Consider the following 24,092-nt stretch of genomic DNA (forward strand, 5'->3'; position numbering starts at 1 on the left):
ATGTTGTGAGCAGACACTTGTGTTTCCCTCAGAGCCCTGGTTCACTGTTCACAGCGACTTTACAGAACTTGACTACAACAAACAGCCAGGACCAACTGCATCGGACATTCAGGTTCCGATGTCTCCTAGTTACACCAAGGACTGAGTCTCTCTCTCTCTCTCTCTCTCTCTCTCTCTCTCTCTCTCTCTCTCTCTCTCTCCTTTGTTTGCTTCTTGCTCTGGGCTAGTTTCTGATTAAAGAAGGGGTGATTCCACATTTTGCTTTTTACACACTGAACACTCTTTCCTAGTGCTTGTCGAAGGGTTTATTTTATTGGGCAAAGTTACCCGGATTCCATGTTTGGAGGAAGTGCAAGGTGCTAACAGGAAGCTGAGGTTCAGCTAGGAGACGCTGAAGAGGGTGGAGGGAAAGGGACTGGGAGGCCAGTCACAAGGCCAGCTGAGTGCACAGCAGGGCCGGCCCAGGCCACGAGTGTGTGCGGTCGGGTGGCTTCAGGTCTGATCTGATCCTGCCATGAGTTGCCTCTGAGACTCACCGGCTGCCTGCTCTGGGACTCCGCTTCTTCTCTTGCGAATGTTGACCATATAGTGTAGTTGTTAGGTCATGTTTTTAAAGATCGTGTATGTAAAGCATCGGTACACAGCAGCACCCGCATTTATTAGTTCACCCCTCATTCACGCAGAAAGCTCGTGTGCCTGCATTTCTGAATTCTCTCTGAACCAGTTTATGATCCGTGCCCAGAAAAATCCATCTCAAAGTCACTCTTGTTTATCACCCGGAGTGCTATTACCCTGCTTGATCGGCTTCTCTCCCCAGGCTTGGCAATGACTAGCTCTTAGCCATTTTCCAAAATCAAATTCACTCCCAGCAAATGGAGATTTAACACCAGTAACAGTATCTTGGGGACGTGCAGGACTTTGGGGGCACGGGAGGAACTCCAGAGACACAGTGCCAGACAGCCTGTCGGATCCCACAGCCTCACAGACTCCTGCTGGAGGAGGACAGGGGCCACCAGGATGCCATGGTCTGGCATGTTTATTCCTTAGCGTTACAGTGGTATGGCCCAGCCAATGCTGGTGTGATGCTGGCGAAAGGACACAGGGGACTCCTGACTGGGGGTCGGGTGCTATCTGCTCCCCATGGTCTGTGTTGGGGACCTGCCCCGGGCAGCCAGGCTGGTCCGTACTTCTCTGGTGGTGACTGGAGCGTGCGTGGGCAGGGAGCTTTGTGGTTGCTCTGTGATCTCACTAGAAACTGCCGTCGCTGAGTGGGAAGAATCAGAGAAACGAAAGAGGGTTTGGTGGTATGTTGAGGATTATAGGGCTAGGATTCCACACTTGCCTCTCTTGACAGTAGAACTCAATGTGTTTCAGGGGTTGGGGTCAGGGGCATGGAAAAAGGCCAGAGCACCCAACCAACCACTATAGCTGTTCTCTCTGTGTAACCTTCACACTCAACGTTCATCTTGCTGGCTCCCCACCGCCTCCCTACTAGTGACGATGATTCTCTGCACCTCCTTTAAACACTCCAGAAATTACATGGGGAGCTTTTCACAGCCTTCCTTCCTTCTTTCCTTCCTTCCTTCCTTCCTTCCTTCCTTCCTTCCTTCCTTCCTTCCTTCCTTCCTTCCTTCCTCTCTCTCTCTCTCTCTCTCTCTCTCTCTCTCTCTCTCTCTCTCTCTCCTCTCTCATTCTTTCTCTTTTTATTTAGTTTTGCACATGTATTCCTTTTTAAAAATGCTTTATTGTTGAAAGTAAGTCTCCTTTTTCCCACATTGATCTCTCCCAGCCTGCCCCTGCCCCTCAGCACAGGCCTTTACCCCCGCTATTGTCTGTGTCCATTGGTTATGCTTATATGCATGCATACAAGTCTTTTGGTTGATCTTTTACCTGCTCCCCCTTCCTACCCTCCCCTGCCTTCCCTCTGAGGTTCCCTCTGAGAGTCTGTTCAATTCTTCTATGTATTTGGATCTATTTTTGTTCATCAGCTTATGTTGTTCATTTTATTCCACACATGAGTGAGATCATATGATATTTATTTTTCTCTGACTGGCTTATTTCACTTAGCATAATGCTCTCCAGGTCCATCCATGCTGCTTGAAATGGTAAGAGTTCTTTCTTTTTTACAGTAGTATAGTATTCCATTATGTAGATGTACCACAGTTTTTAATCCACTCATTTGCTGATGGACACTTAGGTTGTTTCCAAATCTTAGCTACTGTAAATTGTGCTGATATGAACATAGGAGTGCATATATTCTTTCTGATTGGTGTGTCTTATTTTTTGGAATATATTCCTAGAAGTAGGATTACTGGGTCAAATGAGAGTTCCATTTTTAATTTTTTTGAGGAAACTCCATAATGTTTTCCACAGTGGCTGCACCAGTCTGCATTCCCACTAGCAGTGTAGGAGGGTTCACTCAAATGGATAAAATACTTAAACATAAGATGGGAAACCGTAAAAATCTTAGAAGAATCCATAGGCAGTAAAATATCAAACATATCTCATAGCAATATGTTTACTGATACATTTCCTAGGACAATGGAAACTAAGGAGAAAATTTTTTAAAAAATTGAACTACATCAAAATAAAAAGCTTCTACATTGCAAAAGAATCCATCAACAAAACAACAAGAAACCCACTGCATGGGAGAACATATTCGCCAATGTTATCTCCGATAAGGGTTTAATCTCCAAAATTTATAGGGAACTCATACAACTTAACAAAAGGAAGACAAACAATCCAATTTTAAAAAATGGGCAAAGAACCTAAACAGACACTTTTTAAAAGAGGACATACAGAAGTCCAAGAGACAGATGAAAACATGCTCAAAGTCACCAATTATCTGAAAGATGCAAATCAAAATGACAAGGAGGTATCGTCTCACACCTGTCAGAATGGCTATCATCAGCAAATCAACAAAGGACAAGTGTTGGCAAGGATGCAGAGAAAGGGAACCTTCACAGCTTTCTTAAAAAACTAATTTATTCATTTTTTATCTAAAGTTTTACATATGTCTCCTTTTCCCCCGATTAATCACCAACCCCCCCCCCCCTTGGCCATTCCCACCCCGGGCAAGCCCCCACTGCCCCAGTGTCTGTGTCCATTGGTTATGCTAATATGCATGCATACAAGTCCTTTGGTTGCTCTCTAACCACGCCCCACCCCTGCCATTTGTCTCTGGATCTATTCTTGTCAAGAGCAGATTGAAACCTGTCAAGTGCACTGTTACTCTGTTCACTTAACAGATGAGGGAACTGAAGCTCAGAAAGAGTAACCTCTCCTACATCACACAGTGGGGGTGGCAAAGCTGGGGTTCACATCTGTATGTCTTCCTGCCCACCCCATGCCAGCATGCAGGGAGGGCCTGCACATGATACTTTGGGTTGTAAAAACACTGAGCTAACTCCGGCAAGAAAGGCACACGATTGGAATGATCCTGGGGTATTTCATGAAATCAAAAGACAGAGTGTTTGAGTCCTTAGAGAGGAATTGAATCTCTGGAGAAGCCAGAATAGGTTCTGTGTAACCACCTCCATATCTTTGATTTACTCGATAGGTGGATTTTATTCTTCTTTCTCATTCCAGGCCAGTGCTTCCCACAGTGTGGTACCCAGACCAGCAGTGCCAACATCACCTGGTAACTTATTACCAATGCAGTTTCAGATCCTGCCCCAGAATGAAAAACAGGGGAAGGGGCCAGAAAGTTGTGTGTGGACAACCCCTCCCGGTGATTCCGGTGCTCAATAAAGATTATTGCATGGACCACATTTCTGTTTTCTAATGACAATGATCTCGCCTACATGCGATGGGTTCAGCCACAAAGAGAAGTTTGAACTGAGCCTTGTTTGTTCTTAAATTAAAATATACTTAGAGGGCACCCACGATCGAGCTTGAATCAACACACAACTCCTGGGACATACACTATAGTGGAGGGTGAAAGTGGGTGGAGGAGGCAAGAGGCATGGTTATTCCAACTGAAACCAGATGAATGGTGGAGAAAGGGGCAATACTCAGGGAAGAGATGCTCAGCAGCAGTCCAATAATAAAAATGGACGTAGCAGCAGCAGTTTTAAGAAGTATTAGCTGCAATGGCACTATCTGCCAATCATTGAATGCTTACTATCATCAGGCCTAGCACTCAGCACAATTCCCATGGATTATTTCATCTAATTCTCACAATGCCTCTATAAGGTAGGGTCTGTTAATATCCGTATTTTGCGTATTAGGAATTGTTTAAAGAACTTGCTTGGTCTGGCATAGCTGGCAAGTGGGACAATAATGCGTGCACTCCGAGACTTAGTTCTACTGTAGAAGGTGTCCATGGTTAAAGGACAACACACATTTTCAAGTGGGATGGTTTGAGATTGGACAAGGTGATACTTGAAATCCTATCTACCTACAAAAATCACAAGCCACACTTTGGCCATTTGATGTTTAAAAATATGACCAGTGCATTCTGTACTGCAGACCAAAGCAAGAAAGGTGCTGGCATTGTGGGATTCTCAACTGCAGGTTTGCCTTTTAGACTTTAGAGTATTTGAAATTTACTTTGGCTGGGATCGAGTCCAGCTGGACATAGAGGGTGAAATGCACTTTAACTACCTCTATAAATGGAGACCATAAATGGGGAGCAAATGTGGACTGGAGAGAAAATGTTTCAGACTTAACCAGTAAGGCCCCGAATGGGAGACTTGATTTGGAATCACAGAGCTATCCCCTAGGTTCCCTTACCTCTGTCCCTCTATAGCTTTAAGATATGTAGACAGCAGTCTGAGAGCTGCAGTCTCCAATACCACAGTGGCAGGGAGAGCCATTCCAGAAGAAACTATGGGCATAAGAGATTTGCATTGTCCGGCTTAGCTGGCAAATTTGAACAACCTTGTTCTTTTAAAAGATTGAGTCATTTTCTTTATTCACCCAGGTCTTCCCCTTTCTGGACTCGGCCTCTTTCCTGATGCTCTAAAAAAGTTATGTTTTCCTTTCTTAGGCCTTCACAGCACAGCGCCTCCCTCCCACAGCCCAGATCACCCATGAAACTCTCCCTCTTCCACCGAGGCACCTTTTGGCAGTCAGCCCACACCTTTGACTTCAGGTTCTTTCTTTTTCCTGCCGCTTCCTCCTTTTCAGAATCAACCTGGATTCTAAGCCTGCCTGTCTTTCTCCCCTTCTGCCCCTCTCCTTTCCTTTCGTTCTTTCTCATCTTGTAGGCAGCCATATTGAGAATCTTATTCTCCTCTTTTAATAGAGGAAATACCGGAGAGCCTTTTATTTACCAAGAACAGTCGGAAGCTGATATCTTGTCTGGAATGGCCAAGAATCCTTGATGCAATGGGGACCTTTCATCACAGTCCCCACAGGGCATCTTCTGATGTTTTATAGTCAAAACCAAACTTAATTCAAATCCAGCAGGCGTTTTTAGAAGTCCTGTTGGCCAGCATGACTTTACTGCTCCCATTTTTAATTATGACGTGTAATAAGGTCACATTTCTGGAAATAGAGCTCAGTAAGATGCATTGGTTTAATTTGTAAAAGTAATCTCCCTTCATAGACAATGTTTCATTTCATTTCAGCTAAAATCCACATCAATGGCAGAAAAATGAAACGGGCTTCAATTAGCCTCAATAGTCCTCGGCATGATGATGAAAGGGATAAAAAGAGAAATGGATATTTCACATCTTCATCATTTAAGGACTTTGATGACACAAAATAGATTGGCCCTATTTATTTCCCCGTTGCAGTCCACGTCTTCTTGAAAGGTTGTAATATAATGAAACGATTTTAATAAAATGGAGGTGGAAAGGATTCCTTGGAACCAAGTCAAGAAGCTTTGGACTAGGCAGCAGAGAGGGTCCAGGAGAGCTTTTGAAAACTGGAGGCTGGATTTGACCTGTGAATGGATGGGCTTGGCTTGAAGATAAACTGCTCAGTCAGTTTTCAGTTGAGTATAGAAATAGTGCAGTTTGTTTTTAAAGTCCTACCTTATAAAAGTAGTGTGGAACTTATAGCTCAGTGGCCTATGCAATTCAGAAAGGGTATAAGCAAAGATCAAGGTTCTAGGAGTAGGTATGCATCCCAGGTGTCTGAGCTGAGTTATGCACCTTCTCAGTCCTATGATACTAATCCATGAAATAGGGAAACAGTTAGGTCACAATGCTAGTATTTTTCTCATTTCTATGTTAGTTCAACAGTATTCATAATGAGTGAATCCTGATCCACAGTATTTTAGAGTTGACAAAACGTGGCCATATGCATGATGCTATTTGATCCTTGCAAGGGTTGCCTGAGCAAGAGAGTATAGAAACCACCCCCATTTTACAGATAAAGAACATTGACTCAGACCAAGGGTGAAATCAAAGTTGACATAGATAGTTGTGGCAGAACTAAGACTAGAACATAGATTTCCTGTTGGATAGTCTTTGTCTTCAACTGAATTCCAATTCAATTCAGCACACATTGACCTCACTATATGCCGAAATTTAGAGATAAAATAGAAATGATTTCCAGACTTTTAAATGCAGGATTTTTTTTGAAAACAAAACAAAACAAAACACAAAACAAAACAGAAAAAACACACAACAAAACAACAAAAACATACTTCACATAATAGATTGAATCATATAACATTGACATTTTGTAGGTCATTTGATTCAGGCTAATAATATTTAAGTTCTATGACAGAGGTATATTGATGTTTGTTGTTTTTCCCCTTATATTTCTTGCATTTGTCCTGCTTCTACCCATTTTCTCCTCTACTTCTTGAAGCATTGGCTTTGCCAGAGGTGACTAGATGTCACACTCACTTAAACTCACAAGAGCACACATGTGCACACTGGATGGTATCTCTAGCAACTGGCACAGAGTTCTCTCTTGCCTAAACCTTAAACTCAAGTTTATGTCTTGTCTAGCTTCCCTCTACTGAGCCTGTGAGCACACAGAACCAATGCTGAGGAACTGATTGAGTATAGGCTCTGGGGTCATATATAACAAGCTGGACCACCCCAGACCGAGGGCACAACGTGTTCTAAGGTGTCAAGACTCAGAAGTCATGATGGTTATGACTTAAGAAAGATCACTGATTTTCCAGCCTACAAATCCGTGGTGACCTCCAGAGCTGCTACCGTGGCGGGAATAAGACTGAGACTGGGCTGGAAAGGTAACGGCGATGAAAGAGAAAAGAGGATATGAAGCACTGACTCAAAGATCTTCGCGACTGACAAGAGAAGCCAGAGCAACAGGGTGTCCCTCAGCAGGTGCGTGGATACACTGTGGCACATCCCTGAAAATGGAATATCACTCAGGGTTAATAACAAACACACTATCAAGCCATGAAACTACATGGAGGGGCCTTCAATGCATATCACTAAGTGAAAGAAGCCACTCTGGGAAGGCTACATACTACATAATTCAAAATGTATGAAACTCTGAAAAAAGCAAAAGTATGGAGAATGTGAAGAGATGAGTAGTTTCCAGAGGTTAGAGGGGAGGGAGGGATGAACAGGCAGAACACAGAGGATTTTTAGGGCAGGAAAACTATTTTATATGCTATCAGAACAGTGAACACATATACATATACATAACAAATACATTTACATTTGTCCACAGAACATACAACTCCAAGAGTGAGCCCCAGTGTAAACTATGGACTTTGGGTGATAGTGATGTAGGCTCATCAGTTGTAACAAAGGTACAACTCTGCTGGGGGGTGTTGAATTGGAGGAGGCTGTGCATATGTGAGGGTAGGAAGTAAACAGAAAATCTCTGTCTTCTCAATTTTGCTGTGAACCTAAACTGCTCTAAAAACTGTTTTTATGTTTTCACTTTAAACACTTTAAAGACTAAGAAAGATTATACCATTTCTGAAGAAAGGAAGAAAGAATCAATTAGAGGCAGAGGGGTTAAAGGTGTGTGTGTGTGTGTGTGTGTGTGTGTGTGTGTGTGTGTGTGTGAGAGAGAGAGAGAGAGAGAGAAAGAGAGAAAGAGAGAGAGAGAGAGAGAGAGAGAGAGAGAGAGAGAGAGAGAGAAACTATTGTAGGAAGGAGCCTCCTTCTTCAAAATATAATGAAAGTAAGTGATACTGATTTAAAGGCATTTTAAGGAAATGAAGAGACTAGTGACAGATGAAGAGAGGAATGCATTAGAGGATATGAACCTGGGTTTGTAGAGAACGATGTAGCTAGTTCACTTCTAAAGGCAGAGATAGAGATGGGGCTGAGTTTGAGAAAACATGCAACAAATTCTAAACAACTACTGCAAGAAACATAGCAGGGAGTCAAGGAAATGGGCCAGTGTGTGAATAAATGAGGTTAGTGCATAGTCCTTGGATATTATTTTAAAACTAGAGGCCTGGTGCACAAAAATTTGTGCACTCGGGGAGGGGGAGGGTCCCTCAGCCTGGCTTGTGCCCTCTTGCAGTCTGTAACCCCTCGGGGGATGTCCACCTGCTGGCTTAGGCCCACTCCCCGGGGGATCAGGCCTAAGCTGGCAGTCAGACATTCGTCTGGTAGCCCAGAAGCCCTTGGGGGATGTCCACTTGCCAGTGGGGAGGAGGCCTAAGCTGCATTTGGACATTCTTAGCACTGCTGAGGAGGCCGGAGAGGCTCCCACCACTACTGCTGTGCTGGAGCTGTCAGCCTGGCTTGTGACTGAGCAGAGCTCCCCATGTGGGAGCTCACTGACCACCACAGGGAAGCTCCTGCATTGAGTGCCTGCCCCCTGGTGGTCAGTGTGTGTCATAGTGACCAGTCATTCCCAGTCATTCTGCTGTTAGGGTCAATTTGCATATTACCCTTTTATTATATAGGATAGAAGAAACACTTTGAAATAGTCCAGACAAGATTTGGTATGTGCTTCTAATCCCCTAAGACTCTCAGTCATTCATATCAAGAATCCTTTGATAAAAAAATAACTACCACATCTTATTATGTAGCCTAGGTGTCTACCATTCCCTTATTTCCCTGTTTAAGCTCCCCTCTCCCCGCCCAAACCTAGTGACAATGTAGAAACTATTGACTCTTTCTTTGAAGGGAAGGGAAGGAAGAGGAGGGTGATTAAGATAACACTAGCTCCCATAACAAACAACCCCCAAATCTCAGTGGCTTAACAAAATAAAGGCATATTCTATTTTTTTTTTCTTTTTTTAAAAATATATTTTATTGATTTTTTTTACAGAGAGGAAGGGAGAGGGATAGAGAGTTAGAAACATCGATGAGAGAGCAACATTGATCAGCTGCCTTCTGCACCCCCCCTATTGGGGATGTGCCCGCAACCAAGGCACATGCCCTTGACTGGAATCGAACCTGGGACCTTTCAGTCTGCAGGCTGACGCTCTATCCACTGAGCCAAACCGGTCAGGGCTAAAGGCATATTCTTATTCAAAGACATTCCTACATGGGCAGCTGTCTTGAGCAGCTCACCTGGGTAATTCTCCTTCCATCTTTTCACCTGCTGTTCCCAGGACCTCAGAGTCCTCCAGCTGCCCTCCAGTATCAGGCAGGGCAAGGCATGTGAGTGGAGAGCACCCAGAGAAGGTGGCAAACTGAGGTTCAGGGTCAGACCTAGCCCACCACCAGTTTTTGTATGACCTGAGAGCTTAGGATGTTTTTCAGTTTTCCATGGGTGAACAAAAAGAATAATATGACATGTGAAAATGATATAAAATTCAAATTGCAATGTCCATGAGTACAGTTTTATTGGAAGACAGCCATGCTCATTTGTTTATATAATTTCCATGGCTGCTATTTTTCTAAAATGACAGAGCTGAGTAGTTGCGATAGAGACTGTGTAGCCTGAAAAATCCTCAAATATTTATTACCCGCCCTTTACAAAAAACTTTGCCAACCCCTGACCTAGAGGATGGAGCACCCGATATTTATCCACCTCATCTCAGAAGCCCACACCTCATTCACCCCATTGTTTTGGCAGAACCAGCCATGTGGACCCACGCAGAGACAGAGCTGGGACACAGGCCCCCTGGCTGGGCAGCTATTCCTCTGTGTGGGCTGTGCCCTTCCCCACTGGGGACGCAGAGCCTTTGTGTTCAGGTCACTCTGTCTATAGCAGGGGATGACGTTGTACATGCTCAGGGGATGGGTACAGATGCCCTTTAGATATTTCTGCTCTGCAAACTCCATTTTCAACTGTGCCACCAGCGGAGGTGTGTGTGTGTGTGTGTGTGTGTGTGTGTAGGAGTGTTCTTTCTTTTGGCCTTTCGGGGTATTGCCCATTTTGGCTGGTTCACATTGGCTCCCATCATGCTGTCACCCCTGCCCTTCATGCCTCAAATCTCTCTTGTGATGAGTGACTCAGCTGCGCCTGAGCTCCCAGTCCTACATCACAGGCCCACAGCCAGGACACTAACAGCCAGCCCCTGGAAGTAGAATCCACAGGTCTTTGAAGGACATGGGCATCAGAACTCATCAACACCTGCCTTCCAGACACATGGAGCAGCTCTCCACCCAGGAAGGTGAGTTGATGGACACACAGTTCCTCCATGCCCTTAACAGTTTTTCAACATTCAGGTAAAATGTCAACATATTCAATGCAGAAAGGTTTTGGGAGTTCTTCTGCTGCCAAGGGGTGGCTTACCGGGGATTTACTGTTCCTCCCCACCCACCACCTAAAGCTACCTGAAGAAATCGAAAAGCTAAGAGAAAATTCATCTGCAACACAAACCCAGCCCACAGACGTTTCTCCCACCATCTTGCCTTAGATTACATCCTGCTCTCAAAGGAATCACAGCCCAGTGCACGGGCAGGCTTCCACACGCTCATGGAGCACAGAAGGTAGACGGACATCAGTACTCAAATCGAAGTCCAAACAAAATACTCTGAGCAAGCACAGGGGCAGAGTGATTAATTGTGGCAGATGTTAACCAAGAGGAATGATTTTAAGTGTCAGCAATAGAAAACCTTTCTCCATCACGCCCGCAATGCTAATCCCCATTCATTCATCATCAAGCCTCACCTTTCCTAGACATTTATCTTGAACACAAACCCAGCTTTATTCAGGAAAATCAGTCATCTCCATTTATCCTCTGACTACAGACACTTAGAAAGGATAACTGCTGTCGGCCATATTTCGTGCTCATCCACTTGCATGGTCGGCCCGGATTTTGCCAGGAGACCTCTTAAATTGAGATGGTTTTTCATTCAATCTGAAACTGAGGAGTGGGAATAAGGCAGCCCTGTCATAACCCTAGGCCAGGCACACATTCTTGTCTCTGGTCTGGTAGTCTAGTGAAACTCATTCTGGTATTCTCTCAGGAGCACACCTTATGAGCAGATGCGAAGGTGGACAGATGATTGACATGGATTTTTTTCCTCAAGAAAAATAGGCCAATATTCAGCCAAGCAATGACTCTGCAGGTGAAACGGGAGGAGAGGACCTCAGACCAACGCATCAGGAAGCACGAAACACAGAGAAGTGATTGTGATTGAGAGACTGGGGCCAGCTCAATCCTCCTCCCTCTGTTACAAGTACAAAGCTCCTCCTTCTTGTCCGGCAAACCTCTCCTCCTCCTATGACACCACGTCCTCCTGCTTCCCTAATGTTTCCTCTCTACTTACCTCTTCTCATGGAAACATGGCAGGTGCTCCCATTGTTGGGGAGAGAATCCACACCAGACTTAACAGCCTCTTCTGTCTACTTTTTCTTACCTTTTCCCACCCGACATCTGGAGGTAGGCCGCCATGATGCCCTCACCAGCAGCATTGCTTCAAACAAAACCTAAGCATCTTCGCCATCCTGGTGTACCTGCGCTCCTGCTCCCGCATAATCCTGTGTTACTGCTGCGTATGGACAGTGCTCCTCATGTCCACCAGCATCTCCTCTTCTTATGCACATTTGTGGGCTCTCTGTGATGTGGATGTGATTTGACCTAGAAATCTTAATCCAAGGGGTGGCAAAACCACAGCCCCTGGGCAGAAATGCCCTCTGCCTGGTGCGGTATGTAAAGTCTCATTGGAACACAGCCACACTCACTTCTTTATGAATCACCTGGCCTGCTTCTGGGCAGCAGTGGCTGAGGTGACTGGCTGCAACAGAGATGTGGAGCTTCACAGGAAAAGCTTGCCAACCTCAGACTGAATGTTTCTTACATTGTGGGCTCTATGTGATTTTCATTCTTTGTCCCATTGGTAAGTTAATGCCAGACTTTGGGAGGCCGTGTCCTCTTCTGATAAGAATATTTTAGTTCAGAAGGTTGAGTGAATCCTGATATAAGGAAGGACATTTGTACTTCAGTTATCCTGTGCTGCAAACAGGGCAGCTACTAGGCCCACAAGCGGGGTCATACTGTGCATATCGTCCTATAGTTTACTTTGTTCATCGGCAAATTGTCTTTGTGATTTTTTTCCATATCAAAACATTTTTGGCAGCTGCATAATATTTTACAGTGAAGATATAACATGTCCTATTAATCCCTATTAACGGACATTTAGGCATTGTCTATTTTAAGCTAATTTCAATAATTCTGAAATAAGTGCTCTTTTTTTTTAATTCTCAGCCAAGGATATGTTTATTGATTTTGAGAGAAAGAAAGAGAAAGAGAGAGAGAGAGAGAGAGAGAGAGAGAGAGAGAGAGAGAGAGAAATACATCAATGTGAGACAGAAACATTGATCAATTGTCTCCTGTATACCTGACCAGGGATAGAACCTTCACAACATTTTGGTGTATGGGATGAGACTCCAGCCAACTGAGCTACCTAGTCAGAGCTGCAGTAAGTATTCTTGTACTCAAATATCTATTTAGCATAAATTTCTAGCTTGTTTTCATTTTTGATAGATACTATCAACTTGTCTTCAAAAGGGCATCAATTCATAGCTCAAGTATAATATTCAGGAGAATCTGAATTCTTCAGTGATAGCCATTACTTAGTTTTATCAAATTTAAATGTTTGCCAATCTGACAGATGTTTTGTTTTTGTTTTTTCAGAAAACTTTTAATGAGAATTTTCAGCCTGAATTTAATTCTCAGAGCATGGAGTATGCAGCCAGAGTCCCTCGTTTGATACCATGACGCTGTTACCTATGAGATGCATGGCCTTGAGCTAGTTGCTTCACCTTCCTGTGGCTTATTCCCCACCTCTGTGAAACAGTAACAATAATAATACCTAACTCATAGGGTTGTTGTGAAAACAAAATGGGTTAATCTGTGTAAAACACTTATAGTATCACATTGCATATTGTCAGGATATATAAATACTTGCCATATTACTATTATATTTTGTTGTATATAACAAAATAAACGGCTTTATTACATTGTTTTCTACTTGGCAACTTTATTAAATTAATCTTTTAATAATATTTTAATGGTTTATCCTAGGTTTGCTTCATTGATAGTTATAAAAAGTAGCCACTTGTTTTTTTTCTTTGCAATAGTTAAAAGTCTCCTTTTTCTTGTCTTGCAGCATTAGCTAATATTTCCAGTGACAATGATAATAGATATCTGGTATTTCTGTAGTATAAAAACCCTTAATATTTCACAATTATGTGGTATTTTTACTGTAGTAATTGTCAAATACCCTTTTAGAGAGTGAGGGTATTTCATTATAATGAAAGAATATTATTGAAGTATTTTATTGTTTTAAATAAGGAAGGATATTGAATTTTATCAAATGCTTTCATTGGCATCTTTTAAGATGACCATATTTTTTTCTATTTTAATCAGCCTATGTGATGACTTATATTAGTGGATTGCCCAATAGTAAATGAGATGAACCATTTCAACATTCTATTATTAAACTGATGGATTTAATATGCCAATATATTACTTAGAACATGTATATGTATGTATGTGAGACTAGCCAACAGTTTTTTCCATGTACTGTCTGCAGATTGAGTTGAACATTTTCTTATCATTTGTTATGCTACAGAATAACTTAAATGATACAAAAAGTCTTTTCCTTGAAGGTGTGGAGAATTTGCCTGTGAAGTCTGAAGTGGCAATCTTTGATTACATTGTCAGGTTCTGTATGGTTACTAATATACCTAAGTTTTGTACTTATTCTAGAGTAATTTTTATTTTCCTAAGAAATCCTTTATTTCATCTAGATTTTCAAATTTGCTGGCATTAAGTGGTACAAATATTCTCATACTTTAAAAGCCTCCTCCACAGCCCTGGCTGCTTCTTTTTCTTGTCTTGCAGCATTAGCTAATATTTCCAGTGACAATGATAATAGAGATCTGGTATTTCTGTAGTATAAATACCCTTAATATTTCACAATTATGTGGTATTTTTACTGTAGTAATTGTCAAATACCCTTTTAGAGAGTGAGGGCATTTCATTATAATGTGACACCTGTGGGAGGCAACCAATTGATGTGTCTCACATCAATGTTTCTCTCCCTCCCTTTCCTTCTACTCTCTAAAAATCAGTGGGAAAAATATCCCCGGGGGGGTGGGGGGAAGGGGGAGAGGGAGTTAACAACAACAAAAAACCTCTTCTAAAGTTATCATCATATCACTTTTTTTCTTTCAATATTGCTTACTTTTGTATTTTTCTTTTTTCCTTTAGTCAGACCTGCCAAATATTTATTAGTCTTTACAAAGAATGGACTTTGGTTTTTACAGATCAACTGTAACATTTTTGTGTGTGGCTGTTTTCTATATCATTAATTTCTGCTACGACCCTTATAGTCTCTTCCTTTTATTTTCTTTGGGCTCATTATTTTCTTCATTCTTTTTTGGCACGGGAGTGAGACATATATGGGCAGGAAAACATTATAGACTGTGAGTCTATACTTAGCACACTGAGAACACAAAATCAGAAGGGACCGATTCTATAAATGGGGGTGGGGTAAGGGTGCAACTTCATGAATGAAAGATGAGTGAATGGCTAAAGAGCATGCCCAGCTGCTCATACTTGTCCATGCCCACATCACTGTTGCCCATGACTGTCTCTAATGCAGGTGAGTGAAGGCTTTGGCAAATACACATCCTGTATGCAGCTTGGTTCATTTTTTCCATAGGCACTTATTATCTATTCAAAAATATGTTTATCAAATGTGTTAAGTAATGAAACAAAATCGAGTTATCCCTCTGAAGACAAAAACTCCCAGACCTGGATGGCCTCTCACAGATGCGCTGGCTTAAACATCCACCTTCACTTAAGATCTTCATAAACGTTGGGAAGGCAGTCTCGGAGGCACACAAGTGCAGGTCTGGTATCTCTTTGGAAGCCAGATGTCAAGGCTGCATGAAACCTGCTGTCTGGTCTGCTGACGAGCAGCGGCTCAGGCAGCAGCCCAGGGCCCAGCACTCAGCAAATTCGAGGAGAAGGCGGTCCCTGGATCCAGTCACAACAGTGAGAGGAGGGAATGAGAGGTTTCCTGTCTGAGGCAGGTTTGTGCTTTTGTTTCAAGACTCCTTATCTCTGTCGGGTTATGTCTGCCTCCACTCACCTAACAACTCCTCCCCCCCCCTTTTTTTTTGCTTCTGACTGGGCTCCAGCCCCAGATGGTGTCACTGTCTGCCCTGCCTTTGACCTGCAACATCGCTTTATTGCCCAAGCACTCCACCTCTGTCCTCAAGTTCAGCCACTTCGCTGCTCCTGTCATGAGGGAACAGGAGGTCATGGTAAATGCAGGTTGTAAATAGCCATGAGGTCAAAACTAGGTATTGAAAGTTGAGAAGAACAGACACAGAAAATGGAATTAGCTAGACAGATGGGGCAATAAGTGAATATTTATTTGGCCAAGGTGGAAGCACACTTTTGTGTGGGATGGGGAAGGAGAGAGAGCAGGGCAGAAGGTTATATTTAGAAAAGGAAAACACCAACTGCAATATCTCAGAGGGCAGAGTTACAAAGGGGAGGGAGGGAGGAAGTAAACATGCATTTGTTGAGTTCCTCTGTGTCCAGGAGCTCTCTGGATAGGATCTCATTGAATTCTCTCACTTCCCCACATTTTCAAGATAAGGATTCGGAAGCTTACAGGAATTCAATACCTCACCAAGGACCCAGAGCTGGCACATGGAGAGGCAGGGTCAGAGGTAGCTGGTAGAGAGAGGGATGGTGGCCTGAATGTGAGACTAGAGAGAGGGAAACTTGATGTCCGCCTTCAGTTCTCACTGATTTGGGGGAAGTGAAAAGTAAGGTGCTTGCCATCTGTTAAAACTTCCAACAATTTCCTACCACCCTCTAGATAACATCCATTATCCTGAATGTGAACTAAAGCAAACTCATTAAGGAGTCTTAGGATGTGAGTAGCATCCTTTCTCCCCTTAGCATTTGTTTCTCTATATGCCTCTTCTTTTGCTCAATCTTTTCCTGGTTTAGGTTTCAGATTCAGTGGAACCTGCGCAGGGCTGTCTCCTTGTTCCGTGCACCACCGAGGCTGGGGTTTAATGCCCTGCTGCATAGCTAATTAGTGGACCAATGTGTTTAAGTTCATGTCTAGCACTCGAGTGAACACATCAGGAGAGGAGAGATGGTTTATTGTTTACTGTTGGTAGTTGATACTCATTTTGAATGAATGAATAAATAAGTGAGTGAAACATTCAATGGGTGAAAAAGCAGATCATGAAATCAAATCACAAGTGTGGTCTTGTGTTACTTAACCAGGCCCATGTGTTCAGGATGAAGGGCCCCTGGCCTCACTCCCTCCTGTCACTGACATAGCTGTGAGGTAATGGCTCAGGCAGTGGCTCACCCACGTGCTGTCCGGGGGTCTGGCCATGACCTTCCTCTTCTGATGGGTGAGGGAGCCTGGCTTTCTGCAGCGTGCTCTCCTCTCCAGCCCCCTGTACCTGGCCTGTCACCGTCTTTACTTTGGCTTGGAGTTTCAGGTGCTTCTGGCAGGCCGCTCCCTGCTTCGTGGGAACTAAATACCATACCAGAGGTTTTTCATGGAAAAATTAAAGAGAAACTTAAGAAAATATGTGGGGAGGGGGACAAAGTCGCTCTGCCCTTTGGCATCCCCATGAAGCCACCTTGGGGCGGTGTCCTCATTTCTGTCTGCGAGGCTGCAGGCTCCCCGCGCCGCAGACCCCCACCATCGCCCACCCCCAGCGCGGGCGCTGCCAGGCTCAGCAAGGGGCATGGCTCTGCCGGAGGGATCTGGGCTTTCTCCATGTCGTGACTCAGCCTGGGCAGCCAGGCCTGCTGAAAGGAGTTATAAATTGTGGATTGTGGACTTCTCCTGCTGAGAAGCACTAACAGTTTATAAGGGAGAAAAATGGATAAACCCCTGGGTATCAGTTTTGTTTTCATTTCACTCCAGGGCCAGCTGTGGAAGGGAAGTGACAGTAAACAGCCTGTTAGTGGAACGGCTTCAGTGAAAATACCGCAGAGGAAAGTCAGAGCAATCGTTACGTCAGCCGGGCTTCCCACCTCGTTTTAAAAGGCAAGAGAAGTCGGATTAAGCTCTAAGGTGCGCCTATCTTGCCAAAAACAAACAAACAAACAAAAATAACATCCAAAGCTCCTTTTGTGGGTGGAGATGGATCCTGATGGCACCGTAACATGGCTACACACCAGGCCCTGTTGCTTTCCCTGGGACGGGACCAGCCCTCCAGCGCTGGGTCTCACGTCTGTTCTCCTGAACGTTTACTACGGGCAGCGCACACGGGACAAAGGAAACTGCATCCAAAAGGTGAACAACACTAGAAGCCCGTTGTAATGGAAGCCATAGGTCCAAGCAAGTCACTCTTTCCCGAGGTGTCCAGGGGAGAAAACATGAAGGATGCGGCTTCTGAGCCTGATCTGGGGATTCTGAGGGCGGGCGGGAGGAGCAGGACGGGGGCTGCCAGGAGGGGCAGCGGGAGAGGGGCTTTAGGGAGAACCCCGAGGGGCTGCAGTCACTCTGAGTCAGAGGGCGCCTGCTACGTCAATACGTGAGCATAGTTCTAAGTCAAATACCAAAACAGATACAAAGAACAACGTCAACACTCACCCAAGGATGTTTTCATTGCTTTGAGAGACAGAGGAAGGGAGAGGGAGAGAGAGAAAGAGTGAGAAACATCAATCGATGTGAGACCGGGGATCAAACCCGCAACCTTCCGGTGCACAGGGACAATGCTCCAACCCATTGCGCCACCCAGCCAGGGCTAAAAATACAAACTTCGCTGTTAGCCAGACTGGGTCTGAGTCTTCTCCTTCAGCTGAATTCTGTGGCGAGTACGGCAGCCTTGGAATCTCGACCTGTGCCCTCAGCAAAGCGGCAACGGGCCTCAGTGCTGCTGGGACAGCTTCCCGGCTGGCCCCCTGCTGCTCCTCCTTCGGGGGAGGAAATAAAGCTCCTTGTGCGGCCCCCCAGGCCTGGCTTCTCCCAGGCATTTCAGGCCCGAGGCCCGTGGGGAGCCTGCAGCCCCAGTGAGGCTCCTGCGAGGCCCCTGGGGCCTTGGTCTCCTTGGCTGGATTCCAGGCCCAACACCTCGGGTCCCAGGGAGCCTGGCATGACCCTGGGCCGGGTCTGTTTATTAGCTGTTCTGCTAAAGTTCCATTCACTGATTTAAATAAACAACTCCATCTCACTCAGGGCTCTCCCGCGGCAGCCTTAAATCAAAGGAAGCTTCTGTTATACTTTATTACTTTACTTTGCAAATTTGAATTAGAAGAAGGGGGTGCCGAGGCCAAATTGCTTCATGGCTCAGCTGCAGCCACAGAGCCAGTTCAGCTACAAGCCGGGTTTGCACCCCAAATTCTGCTGCTGTGTTCCCCTGCAAGCCTGTCTATTGCTGGAGCTGCAGCAGAGCAGGCCTGGTGCGCACCCAGGCCAGTCTGCGTGGCCATGTCCCCGCTCGAGAGCCGCGGGCCTGGAGGGCTGAGGGCGCTGAGACCAAGGGCTGGGCGGAGCCCGGGGCTGGGGCCTGGGAGGACGTGCCCTCTGGTCAGCGCCTTGCCGGGACGTGGCTCTGTGATCGGGGCCGTCACTGTGTCTCTGACTTTCAGTTGGTCCTATGGGTAAAGTTTAGGGGCCGGGCAAGACAATTTGAATGTTCTTCTTCGTTCTAACATCCCGTGGCCCTGTGATTGACCGCTGTGACACAGCTGGTGGGGGAAGCCAGCAGAAACTGTCCTGCCAGCAGCTGCAACTTGGGTGTGAGTGAGAAGGAACCAGCTCGGGTTCAGGAGGGGCAGCATTGTGTCAGGGTGGCTCCAACGAGCTGGGATCCCCGCCGCCTCTGCCAGCTGCCGTGTGACCACCTGAATTCACCTGCAGTGTTTTCCCTCCCACACGCTTCCTCCTCCTGCGGGGACAGGCTGTCCTACCCGGTGAGAGCACCCACCCCAAGCTCCGTGACCCCCATGGTGACGGGTCTGGTACAGCCCCCACCGCTGTTATAACCTAGAGCAGTGATGGTGAACCTATGACACGCGTGTCAGAGGTGACACGCAAACTCATTTTTTTGGTTGATTTTTCTTTGTTAAATGGCATTTAAATATATAAAATAAATATCAAAAATATAAATCTTTGTTTTACTATGGTTGCAAATATCAAAAAATTTCTATCTGTGACACAGCGCCAGAGTTAAGTTAGGGTTTTTCAAAATGCTGACACGCCGAGCTCAAAAGGTTCGCCATCACTGACCGAGAGCATAGTGCCTGTCCCCCTCACACCTAAACCACATCAGGGAAAAGGGAAGAGGAGAGTCCCCATGAACACTTCTGTAGAGGGAAAGAGAGGAGTGGAAGCAGCAGTTAGTGACCAGGAGGACCATCGTTTCTATCTGTGGGCTCGAGTTATCGCCCTCGTGAGGGGCATTGCAAGACCACAAGAGGGGCCCCCACGCCAGCATGTTGTCCCCTAGGAGTTCCCCACCCCTGCTACTACCCGGGATGTGATCTTCCCTCCTCCTCTTCTCACTGCCTTCAATACTGTTCCTTTCCTTCCTTCCCAGGGGGGTCTGCCTCTTCCGTCTTAACCTGGCGGTTAGTTACCAGCTCGGAAGCCTGCAGCCACGTGGGGTGGCAACGCTTCAGACACCAGGATGCTGGGCAGTGCTCTGCAGACGGCGCTGCCGCCCCGCCTAGTACACAGCCATCCCTGGAGAGGACCGTCCACACCAAGCATGTCAACCTCAAGGCTCACGGGCCAAATAACAAGGTGTAAGTGTATGTGGCCACAAAAAACCAAAAGCTCCAATTGTCATAGAAACGCAGGTTTATTTCGATAGAGACATGCTGACTACAAAGGGCTGAAATAAATGAGTCATCATTAGCATAAAATAATACAGTGGTTCTCAACCTTGACCGCACATGAGAATCACCTGGGAATCTTTTTAAAATCCTGATTTCTGGGCCTCATCCTCCGGAAATTCTGTTTCTTTGATATGGGGTGGGGCCACAACATTAGTAACAAAGAAACAGAATTTCCGGAGGATGAGGCCCAGAAATCAGGATTTTAAAAAGATTCCCAGGTGATTCTAATGTGCAGCCAAGGTTGAGAACCACTAAAATAATAAAACATTTTAATAAAAAATTAATATTTTTTCTTGAACATTAACTTATCAGATACTGAATAACTGTACAAATTAATAAGCAAAACACAAATAATCCTATTTTTCTTGTTCTCTGAAAATGAAATATTTCCTACTGTACGCACCAAATAAGTCAGTTCAATACTAAGGACGTGGCAATTGGCTGCTAAAACATTCACTGCTAGTATTAGTGGCAAGAAATGATGTGCCTGCACATAATGCACGTAAGGGAAATGAATGCATCTCATTTAATTCTTTCCTTATTCAGGTCTATCTTTTCTTTCACAATTTTGATTCATACCTTTGCCCACTTGGAGATATTTTATGATCAGGTTCTAAGAGGAACTCATCTATAACTGTTTGGCTGCCTGAAGCTAAAAAAATAGAATAAGATAAAATAAACAGAACAATGTCAGAGAAAGCTAATAAAAGAGCCTGTGTGCGTCATGTGCCCATGCTGAGTCCCGTGGCTTGTGCTTCCCCACCCCTGGAGGGCGAAGGTGCTGGCAGGGTGGCTGGCTTTGCCACATGCTAACGCAGAGTAGATCCAGCCTGGCAGCTGCCTAAGATTCCTTGATGGGCCTCTTCGAGAAGAAAGATTGATGTGAGTCAGCAAAGCCCTCATTAAGTGAGTCACACCATTAATAAAAGGTGCAGATTGCAAAGCCGTGTTTATTTCACTGTTGATAGAAACCAGGACACAGTGGCCTTGAATCAAAAATAACCTGAGCCAGACACATTGAACCTGGATCCGATGTGAAATCCCGGCATTATTCCTCCCGAGGCAAAGGCATGCAGATACTGCTGCTGCCTCAGCCTCGCCGACAAGCTGCTCCCAGGACCATTTCCCCTCGGGCCTGACAGTTACACAGCCCATCCACTTACAGCTTATGGAACTCGAATAAGTCTTCAGCAATGATTAAGTGATGTGCTCAGGTTTCGGGCTGTCCCGGGTCAGAGTCGTGGCTTTGCTTTTTTAAAGATGTGTGAACTTGGTTAACTGACTTAACCTCTCGAAGTTTTGGACGACACTAAATCTCCTCTAATCGCTCTTGCTACTCTCAGCAAGCCTCTCCGATTTCCGCATCTGGACTCCATGTCCTTGGATTCTTCCATTTATTGGTGAGGGTATTAATAGTAGCTCTACCATCAGCCATGAGGATTCAACTAGGTAATATAATTAATGAAATAATATTGATGCGTTGCACATAACAAGAGCTCAAAAAATGTTATCCTAGGACTTGAGGAGTGTAGGCATTTATGCCAATTAATAGACAAGGAAACTGGAGTGGAGAACAATTATTTGTTCTAGGCCATGGAGGTAGAACCTAATGTTACCACTCATAGGACTAAGTTCTTCTGACTTAAAGCCGGTATTCTTCGAAAATCAAACAGCACAGACCTTGTGGGATGAGTACGTTTCCCTTGATTTGTTCGCTTTCCAGGAAATGAAACTATCTCGCATTTCCCCTCTGATTCTTCTGATTGGTTTACTGTTTGGTTCATAGTCACTTTGATTGATATGCCAGTGTCTGGGGATACCCTAGCGAACAAGACAAAGTGCTTACTACCTGGGACTTTGTTACAGTTAAATAACGAGGACATACAATTTGGTGTGATGGGTGATATGACTATACATACTATCCTGGGCTGCGAGTGGAGGGGAGATGGTGATCAAAAACGGTCTGGCATTGAATAGTTGGCCCAATAAGTATTTATTAACTGACTGCCTGCTTCTGCCCAAGTAGACAACCTTGAAGCTGAAGTGTAACAGGAATCAGTCAAGTGGTTATGGAGAAGGAGCCCAGCTCACCAGGAGGCCCGGTGCATGCCCAGGCCCGCAGGATAGCTCACCAGGAGGTCCGGTGCATGCCCAGGGCTGCAGGGCGGCTCACCAGGAGGCCCTGTGAATGCCCAGGGCTGCAGGGCAGTGGACACACCATGTCCAGGGAGCTGCGCTAAAGTGGTGCAGTGCCAATGAGTCCGCAAGGAATTTTAGACCTTATTCTAAAGGCAATGATTCTGCTTCTGAGAACATTTTACTTAGGTAATTTGAAGAAATTCTATTGATATCATCATGTTCTAACAGAGGGAGAGTTTGGCCCAGGAACAAAACATACCTTTTAATAGGTAAAAGCACACTTTCATTACCAGACAATGTACTCAACATGATTCATGGAACTCATGATTCTTAGGTCAGGCCCAGTCAGTGAATAAGTCTGTTTTGTATATTATTTGGTAAGTTTTTAAGTTAAAATCTTAATAATTATAAATACATTAGAAGAAAATATGGATGACTATTTCTATAATCCTCAGATAACTAGATATAAAAATACAGTGAAACATTGAAAGATGTACCAAATAAAATTAAAACCTTCCTGAACTCCAAAAAAATAAAAGCTAAAATATAAACAAATTAAATTTTCAGTATGATATTAAATAATAATTTAATTCAATAATTTTAAAAGTCTAATGCATAAATAATTTCTAAAAAACGAAAGGGCTCCTGGCAGGTGTGGCTCAGTTGGTTGGGCATTATCCGGTGCACCTAAGGGTCACCGATTTAATTCCCGGTCAGGGCACATGACAAGGTTTTGAGCTCAATTCCCATTAGGGGGTGTGCAGGAGGCAGCCAATCGATGTTTCTCTTTCACATTGATGTTTTTCCCTCTCTCTCTCCCTCCCCTTCCTCTCTCTCTCTCTAAAAAGCACAAAAGAAATCAATAGGTGGGGGAGGGTGGCTGGGTGGGAAGAGATCAACCAAAGAACTTGAATGCCTATATGCATAACACATTGACACAGACAATAGGGTAGTGAAGGCCTGGGGCAGGGGTGGGGGTGCTAGAAGGGGTCAATGGGGGGAAGAAGGGACATATGTAATACTTTCAACAATAAAGACTTAAAAAAATCTTTTAAAAATTGGAACAAGTTGAGCAGTTCAGCAGATTAATGAGTTGCTCATAAAACATGAAAATACATAGAATACCTAAGAACAGTGACTTGTGTCTGTTTGGTTCAGTAGTGTCCATGTCTCAAGTGTATAGAACAGTTCTGGGAGATAGTTGTGACTATTTGCTGAATGAATAAATACAGTATGATTTTTAGCTTCACTAGTAATCCTATATAATAAAGAGCTAATATGCAAATGGTCATCATGCCCTCGCATTCTCACGCCGGGGCCGGGAGACCTGAGGCTGTGCCCCCCGCCTTGTGGGGCTTGACAGGGGTGGGGTAGCTGGGTCTCGGTCTTGTGTGATTTTGAGGCCCATGTGGGTGGGCAGGGACTTGACTCTGGGTGTGCGGCATGCCCCAGGCTCTGACAGGAGGGAGATTTTCATATACATTTTACTAATTTTCTTTCATCTCTGACACTTCTATTATAGAGAAAGGGCAAATAGCAATATTAAAATATTTCCTCTAATCCCCCTTTAATGTGCACAAATTTTGTGCACCGGGCCACTAGTTTTTAAATACTTTAAAAAACCCACACAATTTATTTTTCAACCATTAATTTAGTCAAGTTTAAAGATATTGATGATATCCAATCAGACTTAGGGAGGATATGGGAAATTTCAACCATCACGTTTATTGAAATAGATTTTATAGATCATAAATAAGAAATAATCCCCATTAAAAAGGAGCTGATTAAATAATTTAGAATATATCCATGAATA

This window comes from Myotis myotis, unplaced genomic scaffold, assembly GCF_014108235.1.
Source record: "Myotis myotis isolate mMyoMyo1 unplaced genomic scaffold, mMyoMyo1.p scaffold_m19_p_17, whole genome shotgun sequence".
Lineage (NCBI taxonomy): Eukaryota > Metazoa > Chordata > Mammalia > Chiroptera > Vespertilionidae > Myotis > Myotis myotis.